This window comes from Notolepis coatsorum (genome assembly GCF_963971535.1).
Source record: "Notolepis coatsorum genome assembly, chromosome: 5".
Taxonomy (NCBI): domain Eukaryota; kingdom Metazoa; phylum Chordata; class Actinopteri; order Aulopiformes; family Paralepididae; genus Notolepis; species Notolepis coatsorum.
In genome coordinates, this window is record NC_140169.1 from 136,115,184 (window position 1) to 136,132,683 (window position 17,500).

Consider the following 17,500-nt stretch of genomic DNA (forward strand, 5'->3'; position numbering starts at 1 on the left):
CACAGCCAAACCGAGCGGTCGATCCCCACGGCGAACGGTATAGCTTCGGGTTACATGGACTTAGTTCATATTTCTCTCAGTTGTCAAGATAGCGAGGATGCTCAAGATTGGATTGATTAGCATCGCCCGCGGAAATTGTGACGTTACACCTCGGCACAGAACTCATCGGGCCACGCCTGGCAAGCGTGACCCGCGTGCAACCCGACGCGCCCCAACATGATATACAGTATATACAATAACGCACATCGCCGTAACCCAACCCCGCGAGATGCAGTACATACTGTACATAACGCACAACACTCAGCGAGACAGTTGCACCCGACCTCCATCGCTAGCGAGTTAGCCCCCCCCCCCCCCCCCCCCCCCCCCCCCCCCCCAAACGCCAGACCCTGGGTGTCCGATAACTCCACACTGATATTATCTGGATCGCATGTCACCGCAACAACAAAGGGCAGGTGATGTCACCAGCGCGCCTACAAACGAGGGGCCTTAATAATTAAAAACGAGCGTGACCGTCCAATTAGCCGCGGATATGGATACATGTCCGTCCGGGAGCTAATGAAGAAGGGGGCCATTCCGTTGTTTTCTCAAGCGTTCAAAGGTCAATTTCACCTTTGATCTTTCTTTCTTCTGGAATCCATCAATCTTCTCGATGGAAAAAATTTGAAATGAAACGGTGAGACATGCTCTCCTTAGGAGAAGTATATGGAGCCCTACAGTACGCGTCTCGCGTGTCGAGCGTGAGAGGTTGAACGAGGTTAAATTGAAAAGGGGAAGCCTTTTGTGGAATGAATAGAAGGCTTAATGATCGGTCCTCACATTCAGGGTCAAAAGGCTTTTCCAGTCAAGTTCAATCACACACGTTCAACGCTATGCCGGCCCGAATATCAGATTCCAACATATCCTTGAGTTTGTGTTATATCATTCTGTGCAAAACGTCTGTCTGTGCAAACTCTGTAAATTCTGATGAGTTTATACATATATACATATATATATATATATAAGAACTATATACTATAAACTATATACTATCCAATGGGGGGTCCGGGAGGGGGGGGGTACGAGCTAGAGCATAATGTGTGTAGGTTTTTAGATAACAGGTATTAAGGGTATATCCTGTATAAGACAATTAACTAAAATGTGATTTCATTGGATGTGCACTGTCAACTAATGCTTGTATATCTTATCGTGTGTTGTCATGTTTGTTTATGTGTTTGTTTAAAAAATAATAAAAAAATAAAATACAAAAAAAGAACTATATACAGTATATATAAATGATAATTTTTTTTAAATAAAACACAAACTATTTATATATGTATATATCGCACACGTGAGATCGCACTGTACACCTGAAATGGTTAAATAATATACATTATATTAAAATGTTTTTTAATTAAATAATAATAATAATTTGTATGTATTTTATTTAATATATAAAGTAAAATCCTTAAAAAAAATTATAACAATGTCCAGGTACATTATTTAACCCTTTCAGGTGTGCAGTATATGATCTCACGTGTGTGATGAGAAAACAAAACCTACAAAACAAAACGTAGACACTGAAAGAGTTAAAATCACATGTTACTAACAAGCTGTCAAAAGAGGAATGTATTGTCATACGCACCACATACAAGATACCCCTCGGTCCAATAACCCAACGCACAAGGAGATGATAGATCCCCCCCAAAAAACAAAACTCAATTTCAAATCCTCAGAATTGCTTTCTTAAATGTTGAACTATATTCTTCATCAGTTGTTCATCGGGTACTGGGGCCCCAGAGACCAAGCAGGCAGGTGGTTTTAGGAGTTCTGAGGTGGTGTTAGACGAGGAGGCACAAACAGGTGGAGGTGTGAGTGTACAGAGGTATGACAGAGAGGAGGTGGGGTGGAGGTGGGGAGGGGAGGGGGAGGGGGAGGGAGGGACAAACAGGTGGAGGTGTGAGTGTACAGAGGTATGACAGAGAGGAGGTGGGGTGGAGGTGGGGAGGGGAGGGGGAGGGGAGGGGAGGGACAAACAGGTGGAGGTGTGAGTGTATGGCGGTATGACAGACAGGAGGTGGGGTGGAGGTGGGGAGGGGAGGGGAGGGACGGAGGCCCCTAACCACTGAAGAAGATGAGAGTGTATCCATGCATGGCCAGACAGCTTGTGGAAGATGGACAGAGAGACTACAGCAAGTACGCGGACACACAAACACACAACACACACACACGCACACACACACACACACAACACACACACACACACGGCGACAAACACACAAATACACACACACACACACAACACACACAGCGACAAACACACAAATACATATACACACACACAGACATACACACACAGACCCACACCAAGCGACAAACATACAAATACACACACACACACACACACACACACACACACACACACACACACACAAATACATACACACACATGTGCGCATACACACATACAAACACTCGTGCATGCACGCATAGACACATGCACACACACACACACACACACACACACACACACACACACACACACACACACACACTCTCCCTCATATAAAGTGCTTTCACTCTGTCAGGACTCCACAGTTGCACCAACTGAGAGGAGGCGGCTTTCAGATCACATAGCAGGAGCAAACCACAGCTGTCACTCAACCAAACACGCTCAATCTTTTACCCACTAGGTATGAAACTATTACAGCAGCGTATCCCAGACTACTGTGTGCAACTCTTCACGCCGCCGTGCGAAAGAACACATTGTGTTCTGAATCTGCAGACTGCTCACTTCTCCAAACAAAGACAAGCAAGAGAAATGAGGGGAGAAACTGTCAGGATGTAGGAAACAGTAAACCAGAGTCTTCTACTTACTTCTCTGGTTCTCCCTTTTCACTCTTGTTTCTGCCTGGGCTATGCCAGGTCAAGGCATGTAAGGACACAGATGAGAGGGCAATCTTAAGCAGGTCAAACCTGACAGCTTTTCACATGATATTTTATAACAAGGGAACCCCCCCCCAGGTTTACAAAGTCAGAGAGTCGGCGAATAAAACCCTTTTCTATGTCGTTATGGGAAAACAGTACCATGTCTACGTGCAACCTGTCTGCAGTCTGGAGTCATCAACGTCATGCCTACGTGTAGAATTAGCAAGAGAAGCGATACCTATTATTTGTCTCTCTGTCTTCAGATCTGAGATGAAGATGTAGAGATGTAGCGATTTAGACGGCCGTACAGACTCGACCACGAGCCACTAAAAGTGGAAGAACCACATTCAGTGGTTGAGGCACAAGGTGCTCAGAGGCCGACGGTGTCTGATGAAGACCACATAGGCTCCTACCACTAGACCGCGCTAGACCGCGTCCTTATTCTGTACGGCCACTAAAAGATTTGCAAGGATACCCAACGCCGTTCAAAACCTTAGAGAACTCTAGTACTGTACATTATATAACTTGTTCAAAACACGAATGCAACCAAATAGGCCTAGCTGACGATATGCAAATAAAAAAAACTCAAATGAGACAATCAAGAATGTCCTGAAACCCGGTGGACTTTGGGAGTCCAGTCGAGCCAGGAGGGAGGACCCGCTACGTTAATGATGGAGAACGTAACATACCTCTGCTATCAACACTCTCGCTTTAAGCTCTCTCCCGCTGGGCTCCCTTTGTTGTCATTTTTCTCGCATCGTAGAGCGATTCCTTCTGATAGTTGGGCTGGGCGGGTCGCATGAATTCACAGTGACGCAAAGTACTTCACACTAGACTATACCTATAGTGTGTGCAGTCGAGTCTGCACGGTCCTCAATTCAAATGATTAGAAATCTTACACCCCGATTACACCTGACAGTAATGTGTGTCTCGGGTGAGTGGTTTGCAATTGGATAGCGCCGGTGGTGGAAGAGGATGCTTTACTTAGTGCTGGTAAGATCTATACAGCTATTGGTGATAAGCGGCCATTGCTGTCTTTGAACTGTATTGACTTGCTTTCCATCTTGAAATAAAAAAGCTAAATACTGAGTTAGTCGTCTATTCATTACAAACAAACCGCTGTTTTGTAAAATTAAAACAGCAGAGAACAGCGAATGTAAAAGCATTCATGAACTGGGTGTAGGTGGAATCACTATATTGTGTTATATCAATCGCTGGTAGAGAGTAGCAAAACAGACATGTATTAATGTGAAAATGTTTGAGATGATTACTTTAAGTAAAAGTAGAAACGCCCAAGGCCACCAGGATGATCAATGTAGACTCTATGCAACACTAACCCATCCATTCTACATCTACATCCACATCCACACTCACTTTAAACATGCACCTTGAACATTCACTTTAGACACTTTAAACCATTTTATTATCTACACCATATTTGATCTATTTATTACTAAAATATCTCTTTACCTCATTTTTGCATTTAGCATTTGTTTGCATTTTGTATATATTGTCTATTTTGTATAGTGCTGGTCTTTATTCTTTAAACTTTTTTTTTACTGTATGAAGCACAATCTCAGGAGGCTCATACAGAACCAAGCATTTCACTGTAATGTACATGTACCTATGTGACAAATAAAACAAAACTTGAAACTTGAAATGAGTAACGTTAATCTGGTGGAAGTAAAAGTTCTCTTCATTCAAAGTGATACTTTAATAAGAGAAAGTAGAAAAGTATTAAAAGTAAACGTACACATTTGACAAGACGTCCTTGTATTTCCTTGCCTGGTAATGTGCAATCGTTGCTCTGTTGACCTCCGGAGGTCGTGTTAAAGTGGCATGTGGGACATACCGACGTCAATGTGTAAGTACAGCTGAGACTCAATGGAGATGGATTGCAATACGATCGGCCAAACCACAACTGTGAGAGACCAGAAGCCCTGAGGTGGGACGTCTGGATTTACATGCCCCGGGTCCTGTTAAATAAATAAGGTACAGAGGGACAGATACTCAGAACGATTATTTATTTTCCTAGGATGTACGAGGCTATGGCCACTTCATTGTGTGACAAAATATTACTCTTAACACAACCCTTTGGTGGGAACTGGGGAGGCATGAGTGACTCTGATGCTGCTTCCTGTTGTGCCCTATGTGTTACGATTCCTGGAACGTTTCGTTGGCATGTCGGTGGTAGAGATGAGTAGAACCCAGAATGCAGACTTAACACGAGGAGAGGTAGTGGAGGATGAAAATAGACGAAGCACGAGTCGTGGATGAAAGTAATAAGCCTTTTACTGAACGTGGCAACAATACACAAACTGACTCACGGGGAATACGGAGAAAACTAAAGTTGACAGCACACATGGACGAGGGTAACATGAGTAATGATCCAGCAAGGAAGGCAGGGCAGACAACACTAATATACACAGACTAATTGACACATGAGGGTGATTGGGAACAGACACAGCTGCGTGGAAAAGACTGAACAACCTGGGGTAAAATACTGAAACATGACGAGACTAAATAACACATAGATACAGACACAGGGGAGAAATCACTATAGACTAGACAATGGGGCACAACACAGACAGCAGATACACAGACAACAGATTAGTGAGCATGACAGAGAACAAATTAATAAACATAGACAGGCACAAATGCAGCAGTGTATTGTTCATGAGTGGTGCTGAAAGTCCGATGGCCGGTCCAATAGGACCGGGGGGGTGACACTATGAGCATTCAGAATCTGTGTGCTACTATACCCATGCCATGCCTTTACTACCTATGCCTTTACTACCCATGCCTTTACTACCCATGCCTTTACTACCCATGCCTTTACTACCCATGCCTTTACTACCCATGCCTTTACTACCCATGCCTTTACTACCCATGCCTTTACTACCCATGCCTTTACTACCCATGCCTTTACTATCCATGCCTTTACTACCCATGCCTTTATGCCTTTACCCATGCCTTTACTACCTATGCCTTTACCACAAAACATACGCCAAATGTCTCTGCATAATCTGTAATAAATGATGATTGTCATTCTGTGGTTAGCTTGCATAGCAAACAGAAGACGTTTTTCAGCCACTGAGGAGGAGACTAAAGGCTCAACACAGAGGAAGGGGAGGAGGGGAAGTGAGAGGACTGGGCTTCATACACTGCCCCTTGCTTAAGAACTGTGTGTGTGTGTGTGTGTGTGTGTGTGTGTGTGTGTGTGTGTGTGTGTGTGTGTGTGTGTGTGTGTGTGTGTGTGTGTGTGTGTGCGTGTGTGTGTGTGTGTGTGTGTGCGTGTGTGTGTGTGCGTGTGTGTGTGTGTGTGTGTGTGGTGCGTGCGTGCGTGTGTGTGTGTGTGTGTGTGTGTGTGTGTGTGTGTGTGTGTGTGTGTGTGTGTGTGTGTGTGTGAGAAAGAGAGAGAGATGGAAAGAGAGAGAAAGACAGAGTGAGACAGATAAAGAGAGACACGCATACACAGATAGACAGAGAGAGAAAGAGAGAGATAGACAGAGAGAGAGACACCCACACACAGATAGATAGACAGAGAGAGAAAGAGAGAGATAGACAGAGAGATGGAGAGAGAGAGAGATAGAGGGCGTACATGCTCTGCAAGCTACATTATATTTGCACAAATCACGATCAAGATCATGCAGTTAGACATGTGCCGCATGAATATTTAATCTCATTTGAAACCAATGTTTAGAGTTTGTGTGTCTGCTGTCAATCAACTGTGACATGCACGGTTATCTGCATTTTGGGCAGAAAAGCGCAATCAGATTTCAATAAGGACAGCGGCTATTAATGCCAGGCAGGGACGTGCACAGGACTTTAGAGGGGCAGGTGCTCAAAGGCTGAAACGGGCACTGGGCCGGTGCTATTTTTGGGGGCCCTTTTTGGGCGGGGAGGGGCCTTTTTATGCTTTTTGGGGGGTTTTGGTGATCAAATATTGAATATTGAACTATAATAATCAGTGCAGGAGCTCACTTATCCTTGAAAGACACTTTTATCACTGACTTAAAAGGCCCATACATGTCCATAAATGTTCAGGGCGGAGGGAATAAGTGCTTACCCTACAGACCCCAAGAAGTGCTGTATATTCTGTATTGTTTAATATAAATGCATTTTTTATTCCAATCCCGATTTGTATTTGAGATTCCCAAATCCCATCGGACTTGACTTCTTCGTGTCCCTCAGTGAGTGTAATACCAGCATTCAACTGTATGCGCCACAGCGGTTTCTATCATCATCATCATCACCACCCACGCTATGCATAAAATATATAGGTCCCCGGAGAGGCACGCTGAGGAGGCCGTGCAAACTGCAATGGAATATGGGGCATCTCTCTCTCTTTACCTAATATTTTGATTCTATCCTGACATTTTTCAGTTGGAAGGGCAGTCTATATGCGTAACGAAAACAAATTCTTTTTTTAATTGACATTTTTTCAAAGAGGGCACTTTTTTTTATGAGGCTCAAAAAGGCAGGTGCTCAAGCACCCCATGGGCTCTATGTGTGCACGTGCCTGATGCCAGGTGTTAAATGCAATCTGGTAAAAACACATCTAGATATACAATCTGGAATACGAGATAATACCAGGTGTCTCTTCAAATAACATCTCCATATAACCTCTGCATCGTTAAACAATAGAAAAACACTGCAAATCAACCAAGTGCCACTCAGAACGTCCCCTGTGCTGCTCGCGCTCACCCTGACTGCCAGAGCTGCAGGATGACCCTGAAGTGACCAGGCCAGTAATTACAATTAATTCTTAATTCAGTTCTGTGTGAAGACATGGGTTTTCACTACAACATTAACACAATGTGACAGGATGGACTATTTGACAGCATGTGTGTGTGTGTGTGTGTGTGTGTGTGTGTGTGTGTGTGTGTGTGTGTGTGTGTGTGTGTGTGTGTGTGTGTGTGTGTGTGTGTGTGTGTGTGTGTGTGTGTGTGTGTGTGTGTGTGTGTGTGTGTGTGTGTGTGTGTGTGTGTGTGTGTGTGTGTGTGTGTGTGATCTAACTGTACTACATGAGCTCCAGCTCCTCACAGCAGGAGAAACACAAACAAGGAATCTTGAGCTTAATAATGAATATGAAATATTCTGTATAATGTCTGGATATAATCATACGAGTGACTCTGCAATACACTCAAGCATACATAAATTACCCACGTATAGTACACATGTAATTCACTTATAGTACACATGTAATTCACTTATAGCACATGTGTAATTAGCAAAAAACAAGACTATTTGCAAAAAAACAAGGCTGGTTACCTATAGCACTCTCTACCTCCTTTCTAAAAGCAGGGTTCAAATGCTCGATTGAACAACAGTCGCTGTGGTCAAATAGTTATATTATTTATCATATCATGAAGTATCTAGGTAATTCTATTTCTAGATTCCTGCCTTCAGATGGTATTGTTACTGGTTACATCTTACAACTATTTACAGTAAGATGTGACCAACAAGGGCACACAGTGTTATAGATGGAAAGCTTACACAAAGTGCATTTCCATGGGTCACCACTAGGGGAAGAGTGACTCACTGTGAGTGAGTGAGTGAGTGAGTGAGTGAGTGAGTGAGTGAGTGAGTGAGTGAGTGAGTGAGTGAGTGAGTGAGTGAGTGAGTGAGTGAGTGAGTGAGTGAGTGAGTGAGTGAGCGAGCAAGTGAGGTAGTGAGTGAATGAGTGAGTGAGTGAGTGAGTTAGTTAGTTAGTGAATGAGTGAGCGAGCGAGCGAGCGAGTGAGTGAGCGAGTGAGTGAGTGAGTGAGTGAGTGAGTGAGTGAGTGAGTGAGTGAGTGAGTGAGTGAGTGAGTGAGTTTGTGAATGAGTGAGTGAGTGAGTGAGTCAGTGAATGAGTGAGTGAGTTAGTGAATGAGTGAGTTAGTGAATGAGTGAGTGAGTGAGTGAGTGAGTGAGTGACTGAATGAGTGAGAGAGTGAGTGCCAGTCTATGAGGTTCTTTGCATCAAACAGTTTGCCCTAAGTGATTGTCACAATTCACAGGATGATTTTTGGCAGAGTTGTAATTAATAGGTGTACAATTAATTTGGATGCAACAAAATTCAATTGGATGCGACATTTTGACAATTGTAACATTATGAAAAATGTATGCTGATAAACAGGATGCTGATAAACAGGCACTCCTAACAGTCATGATGTCCCTCGGAAGCAACAGTTGTGATTGGAGGATCAAGAAAAGCGGGCGGGCATGAGGTCAATTCGGTGCTTTGCTCCATCAGCGGTGGCTGATGGGACCGAGATTTCAACCAGTCCAGGGATTCAAACCAGCAACCCTTTGTTCAGAAGGCTGCTTCTCCAATCTGTATGTTATCCTGTCAGCCTAAATACATGACTCTTGCAATTGCATTATTTATCCTGCATTGAGACATTTTATTCCCAACAATTATCAATATCGATTATCAAATGAAAAGGTAACAACATGAATGACATGAAAGTTAGACCAGCGTTTCCATAGGGAGGTGTAGTCTGACGTCACTTTGGACCGCCCGCAAGGTCCACTCGTATAAGGATTTATCATTGGGAAAATGGATTATCGGCTATTGTAACAATTCTGCCTCATGAACATTGGATAGCTTTCCATTTTTGCACAAAATGAGTTCCCCTCTATCACTAACATTATTGTTTAAGCATTATTGGTTGAAATTAAATTCAGCGATTTTCTTTTGCGATTAATTGCGCATATTTTCATGTCGAGCTATAGATTGTGGATGAATACGCACACAAAGGTATACACCATGCAAATGTTCATGCTTTATTTGTTTTAAACGAGACGATTTAGAAATGGGCAATGGGGAAATACTTTGCAATTTTGCGAGGTGGACCGGCTGAGTTGCCTTCGATGCAATCTTCGATGCAATCTACGCCAAATAAGCCAAGGGGCTTATAGAATTTAACAATGAGCTCTGGAAAGTATAGCATCCAACCTGTAACGGTACGCCAACTAAATGGCGTGAGTGAGTGATAGCTTGTAGTGCTTTGTGTACTACCACTAACCTCTAAGCTCTTTCCCATGGGAAAACAGAACACGATCATCTCTGTCATCTGACCTGTCATCTCTGTTTAGAGGAGCAAGCGGGAGCTGGAATCACATGACGTTGGCTCCGCGTCGTCACCCACGCGTTCTCTTTTTGTATTACAGTATATCACAAAACGAATGGAAAAGAAAACACACACCAAAGGTCTATGTTTTAAGATCATTTAGTTCATTCAATTCGTCAAGTTGATTATCGATAAAACAACATGGTGAACAAAAAAAATCACTATTGGTGTAATGGATTATGATATCGCTAGAATGTATTACTTTTCTAATGTGTATGAAAGGAAGAATAATGGTCTTAGGATCAAGTACAGCCTTCCTCCCTCTCTGTCTCAAACCAAGACAAAAATGCAACTACTTGCACCATGAAATGGATTTGGCACTTTGATGTATAACAGAGTAGCTACCTGGCACTGATAATACATGTAGTATAGGGTGTAGTGCAGTACTCTGGGCTATGTCAGACAACACTGTCTTTTAATGTTACATCACCTATTGAATAAAGGTCATCCTTACTTCCGTACCGTGAAGTCGCGTACCGTTACACCGCTAGTGTGTATACATAAATATTTCTCTATGTACTGTAATGTTTGAAGAATACTGCTGAGCAACAAGGGTCTCTCAGTCTTGCTATAAGTCACTGAAAATCACCCCTGTCCCACGTAGCGCTGACACCATCCCACCCCCTCGTCCTCCCTCTCCTGGCTGTAGGCTACGTGGAGCATCTCTGGGTGTCTACAATGATTTATAGCAGGTCCCTCAGTGCATCTTTGTTTCATCTGCACCATGGAGCAGCGCGGCTGCATGGTTTTGCAGGGATATTGTTATTCATCATGAATAAATCAGCTTCTACTTTTCTTTCATCGCCTGTGAAGCAGATTCAATGAATACGGTATTATGGAACACACACTCACCCCGGAAATGTGATGAGAATGGATTTAATTCTCCAGTCACTTGATCTGTTGCCAATGAATACAACAAGGAGGGACAGCAGATCCCCAAAGCAGCCTAATACAACTTTATTGACTGTCTCTAGTCAGTCTCTACCGGTGTGATTGTGTGTGAATGTGACTGTAATCACATTACATTTGTCTGTGCCGAGGCAATGTAACATATTATTACTGCCTGATCTCCAACCTGCCAAAGTCAGCCCATGTAACCCCACTTCTCAGAGAGGTGCACTGGCTTCCCATTGCTGCACGAATCCGTTTCAAGGTCCTTGACCTGGCATACGGTACAGCTCCCTCCTACCTCCGGTCAATGGCCTCTATCTACACCCCCCCAAGGCCCCTACGCTCTGCCTCTTCTAACTACACACCCTCAAGACCCCTATGCTCTGCATCTTCTAACTACACACCCTCAAGGCCCCTACGCCCTGCATCTTCTAACTACACACACCCTCAAGACCCTTATGCTCTGCATCTTCTGTATTCTGTGTTGGCAGTATTAGGGGGTGGGAAGCTGATGGGTGGGGATCGGACGTTGTGGACAGCGACTCCTACAGGTCGGTTGGTGCGCCTGCGCAGCAGAATCAGGAAGCGACGGGGGCGGCGTGACCCTCCCACGCAGACCCCCGACGTTGAGAGATCGCGCTGTGCAGGTGAAAAGATGCGACGGCTGCTTCCTCGAGTACCGGAGGGGACACGTGATGTAAAGGCTTCGTCCACATTGCAGCCGGCTTGTGGGAGGCATGGCCTAACAGCGTTCGAGACAGGGGAGGGTAGAATTGGACGATACGAAATTGGGATGGGGGAAAAATAGAAAAATGGGATAAAAAGTAGATAAAAAAAATAAATAATTGCAATGTGAATGCAGACGAACCAAATGACGAATGCAACAATGTTGCAACTTCACCACCAGAACCGCACAGAGTCCACCAAAACTATATGTGAAAGCGCCCTTAGGGAAGTTTGGTCCGGACTATCGGACCAGAGTTTGTTTTCTCGGATAGTCCGCTTTTTTTGGGGTGGTGTGAATGCTCAGTCGAACTATGGTGCGGACCAAACACGCAAACTCTGGTCCGCCTGAAAACGTAGGTCTCGGTTCGCTTCATCGGACCAAACGCGGACCAAATATAGGAAGTGACCTGATAAACTGTGCATCTTGGGTAGAAGGGAAAAAACAAACACTGCAGCGGCATTCACTGCAAAACAAGCATGCGGTAAACATATCTCGTGGACAGACATGGGAGAATGATGAGGTGAAAGCCCTGATAGAAATATGGGCAGAAGACCAAATTAAACAGCTACTTGTGGGTACTCATGAAAACAACGCAGTGTACAAGTTGTTTAGCGAGAGGATGGTGGTAATGGGCTTCAATAGAACAATGGATCAATGCCACATCAAAATTAAAAAACTGCGTCAGCAATATATTAATAAATAAGCAGAGAATTAAATTAGATGTTCATAACATTTGTGCTTTTAATTAGCATAGCCTAAATAAATATGAATTCAAGAAGTTAAATACTGAATTAATGACATATTTATTAACAGGCTGAAAGTTAAAACGAATAACAGGCTGAAAAAACAATTCGACTTTTTAATATAGGCTAAACACAGTGCGTAAAATATAGGCTAAGCGTAAAAGGCAACTTTGGCTATAGCCTTCTAAAACTATTAAAGAAGTTAAAACGAATAACAGGCTGAAAAAACAATTAGACTATTTAAAGTCCGTGACTTGCTTCGAAATAGTAGGAGTTCGGGGAACGAGAAAGACAAGTTCCCTTGGTATGATGACCTGGCTGGACGTTATACTTGGCACAAGACCCACATCCAGCCCGAAACATATAGTTGAGTCTTTCAAAGATGAGACCCTCGCAGTCACACACACACGGCGCGCACACACGTTAGGGCTCGCAGTCACGCACACACATTTCCACTCTCTATTGTGTCCAATAGACGAGTGCCCTTTTCGACCTCGTGACATTGTTCAGAAAGTTTGGTGCGCTTGATAAATTGCAGTGTGAATGCAGACGAACCAAATGAAGAATGCAACAATGTTGCAACTTCACCCCCCCGAACCGCACAGAGTCTGCACAGAGTCCACCAAAACTATGAAAGCGCCCTAAAACCAAAGGAGACAAGCTTTTGCAGTGACTGCCCCAAGGCTCTGGAATGCCCTCCCCTTAAACCTGAAAACCGCTCCCTCAGAGAGATTATACATTAGAGAGCAGGAGAGAGTATACATTAGAGAGAAAGAGAGAGAGTATACATTAGAGAGAAAAAGAGAGTATACATTAGAGAGAAAGAGAGAGAGTATACATTAGAGAGAAAAAGAGAGTATACATTAGAGAGAAAGAGAGAGAGTAGAGAGAAAGAGAGAGTATACATTAGAGAGAAAGAGAGAGAGTATATATTAGAGAGAAAGAGAGAGTATACATTAGAGAGAAAGAGAGAGTATACATTAGAGAGAAAGAGAGAGTATACATTAGAGAGAAAGAGAGGGAGAGTATATATTAGAGAGAAAGAGAGAGTATACATTAGAGAAAAAGAGAGAGAGTATACATTAGAGAGAGAAAGGGAGAGAGTATACATTAGAGATAAAGAGAGAGAGAGAGTATACATTAGAGAGAGAAAGAGAGAGAGTATACATTAGAGAGAAAGAGAGAGTATACATTAGAGAGAAAGAGAGAGAGTATACATTAGAGAGAGAACGAGAGAGTATACATTAGAGAGAAAGAGAGAGAGAGTATACATTAGAGAGAAAGAGAGAGAGTATACATTAGAGAGAAAGAGAGAGAGTATTAGATAGAAAGTATACATTAGAGAGAAAGAGAGAGAGTATAGATTAGAGAGAAAGAGAGTTACCTCCTACATCTTGTTCAAGCTATTTTTCACACACTACCTGGAGCTCGAGTACAAAGTCACTTTGATTACGCTGGCTCACAACACCTCAAAAACAAACTAGAAAAAGCCTTTGGCTGAACATGCTTTTCATCTTGGCTAGCTCTTCATAGAGGGGGTGGGAGGGGCTTTACAAAATAGCATCCAACTTTTTCCTAATCCTTCTCTCTGCCATCACCTCTAGAGTCTCCTCAGGAAGAACAGTCTGCTCTGTCCCTTCCTGTAGTGTAGAGGGCCTTGGTGTTGTCCGACCAGTGCAGTATATTGTTTAACCTCTTAAGCCCTAGCCCTGTTTTCAGAAAATCCGCCTAAAAATACATACCTAAGTAAACGGAATATTGCACCACTTCTACAAGGTCCATTTGCATGTTCTTGGTATCTAGGGACATATGGATCTCAGGGCATGTATTCCCAGTGTCAGAAATATTGTGTCTGTTACTACGCTTGAGTAAATTGTAATGAACCAAAGGAAAGCATTTTTCATTAGATTGCAATGCCTTTTTTTGTTACGTTTTTTGTTCACAGAAAGGTAGAGAAACTAACTGTGTTCTAATTTATGCCAATTACGTTCAGGTTTGTGGGAGATAATCCCGAAAAATAAGAGAAATAATAAAGTAAATCCAGAAGGCAGATGATTGACAGGGTCTGGCATGAGCTGGGTAGAATTCCAAAGACCTGGGTCTCCTCTCCTCATAGGACTACAAACAAAATGGCGGCGTGCATTTCCTAGTGTCAATATTCGCCTGTTTCCGACTAGATTTCTATAACTCATATTTCACTAATAACACTTTAAACTATTGTAAACAAACATATTGCTGAAAATATACACTTTGACTGCTGTTTTGACCGGGTTAGGGTATTTTCTCTTGGCTACATTTGAAGAAAAAAAACGCAACATTAATTCATACAGTCTGTAGAGATGGATTTATGGCGTGACCAGTCATGTCTCAAATGCTCTTTTTCGTTTTCATCATATTTAGTCACCTTTATCTATTTTTCGTATTAGTCAAGTTTTAGTCAACTACAGGTCTGAGCATTTTCATTTTAGTATTTTTTGTTTAGTTTCGATTTAGTCTTTTTTGTTTAGTCTCGCCACTCAGTTACAGCCTCATAAGTTGGTGTGAGCTTTTTTAAACAAAAAAAGCTAACGTTAGTGCTAGCTGGTTAGACTTATGTAAGCTATTTAACTCAATCTCCGCCAACCACATATACTGTATATATACGTGTTTGCTCGCCATGTGTTGAACACCAATCATTGTTATTAGATCGTTTGATCTTTTTCCTTTGATTCCCATGCTACAGACTCGCCCAAAGCGATCTGAATCACTTTGGCACAGCCACATACGCTTGAACTGCAATGCCGATCGAATATCACCAGATGGCAGTATCGTCTACCATTTTAACTCGGATAGGAAGGCAGCATTATTGTCATTGAATGCATCGAGGCATTGAGACTGGCTCTGTGGGGGAGGAGCTCTTCCAAAGCGATCGCAAGCAGTGAAGCAGATCCGCTCGCCTCAAAACCTAGTGTCCAGTAAACACGTGTAATTACATATAAACTTGTAATCGCGATCGCCAATGGGATCATTGGAATTATTCTTTTTGGATTACCTTCTGGCTACGGTAAGGACCCCCTATGTCTATTTTACCGAACGTGGAACATGTTTATGTAACTATCACAGTGGCTTACTGTACCAGTCATAAACGAGGCTTTTTCTGATCATTTTGTGAAGGTACATGTAGTACATGTTATATACCTTTGATTTGGGAGTATTTGGGGGTTCAGGGAATCAACCAGAACGATTCGGGCTTATTGCACATAAAGCGTGCAATAATTGCACATCGCGCGATCTATGGAAAAAGACTGGATTCTTTCGGAAATGGGCGATGTTCAGCATGTAATAAACTACAAACTACAGTGTTTAGAAACTAACGCGTTTTTACATGCTGTACTGCAAATAGTTTCTGTTAAATTAACCATACCATTTTCCCCATAGCTATAATATAGAATATACAAATAGCTCCGCAAATATCATGAATTATCGTGAAAACAGTCACAAAATGACCGCAGGATGCGCGGCCAGCGTGGCAGAGAGAAAGAGTTCATGTGTTCTATTGTGGTGGATCAACATAATGTAGCGATCCGTCATGCAGTAATGTAGGGAAGAAAAAGTTGTTTCCTTTTCTGTATGGTGCTTTATTACCAGCTCAATATTGGGTTTTACAAGTTGATACTTCCCTTCTCATACACAACCCAGCTACCTGTTAATACGCTAGCTTCACAACAACAACGTAACATCCGGTCCGTCCTCCCATATCTCCCGGGGGGAAACAACACCCCCAGCATAACAGTGGTGCCCCTAGAGCGACACACAAAACCCCAGAACATTACAATAATTCACCCACGGAACGATGTGTTGGGGATAAGGGTTCCGCACGGACAATTAGTTAGAAAGAAAGTTTGTTACTTTCCTGTCGACAAATGAGTTCCTGTTAGCTAGCAAGTAGCAAGTAAACAGTGTTGATGTTGAAGTTGAATAAACGTTTAGCAAGATTTTATTTTGTGTCAACGTTTTTTGTCAACGACATTGCATGAATAATTTCGTCATGTTAGTGTAACATGATCTCCATTAACAAGACATCTCGTCTCGTTTTCGTCAGGGAAAAAAGCTTCATTGACGACCATTATTTAGTCATAATTTTCGTTGACTAAATTAACACTGCAGTCTGACATATTGTGGTCTGTTGGTGAGCTACTCAGTGATCCAGGCCACCAGGCCATGGTCCAGTCGCATCGCCATGAGCTTCTCCGCTAGGTGCAAAGGCTGGATGGTATTAGAAGTGCTGGAGAAATCAAAGAACATGATTCTTGCTATGCTGTGCAGCATCTCCAGGTGCATATAGGCTCTGTAGAGCATGTAGGTAATGGCCTTTCCAGGTGTGTATAGGTTCTGTGGAGCTTGTAGATAATGGCCTCTTCAGGTGCATGTAGGCCCCAATGTTTGCCTGGTATGCAAACTGCAGGAGGTCCAGGGAGTCACTCACCAGGGGTTTGAGGTGTTGTAGGACCAGCCTCTCCAAGGTCTTCATGATGTGCGGCATCAGAGCGACTGGCCTGTAGTCGCTGAACCTTTTATATTAAAATGCTGATCACTTACAAAATGTATACGAATATGGTACCAAAGTACTTAATTAATTATTTCTCACTACGAAGAGACACTCATAGCTACTTTACAAGAGGTAGCTCTACAGACTTCATACCTTTTCAATTCAATATAGGCTAATGGGCAAAAAACATTTCTCTACAGCAGTACAGTGGAATAATCTGAAATTTAGTGTTTCACAAAGCACATTTAAAGTGGCCTTAAAGACATGGTTCCAAAGTACCATGTAGCACATTACATCTTCTTTTTATGACCAAGAATGTATGAGCATGTTGACATAGCAACCCTAACGCCTGCTATTTATATGTTGATTGTACTGTCGTCACTTGCTGTCTGCTTATGGTCTTGCTTTTATCTTGTGGTGTGTTAAGTGTTATTCTAGAGGACCGCAATGGAAATAACTTATTGTGTTTTTATCTTCAGCAATTATTAATGCATGTAATGGTACATTACATTATGGTAAATGGTAAATGGTGCATTTATATAGTGTTTTTAATCCAAAGCGCTTTAACATTTTTGTTCCTCAC

The 17,500-nt window shown here is 42.7% G+C and overlaps 1 protein-coding gene across 1 annotated transcript in view; it reads right to left on the reverse strand.

The window, feature by feature from the left end:
* The window catches only part of otofa (otoferlin a), a gene marked incomplete at its 5' end in the record, with an annotated part of 319,129 nt that overhangs the window by 83,838 nt on the left and 217,791 nt on the right, over positions 1-17,500 (reverse strand). The window lies entirely within an intron of this gene.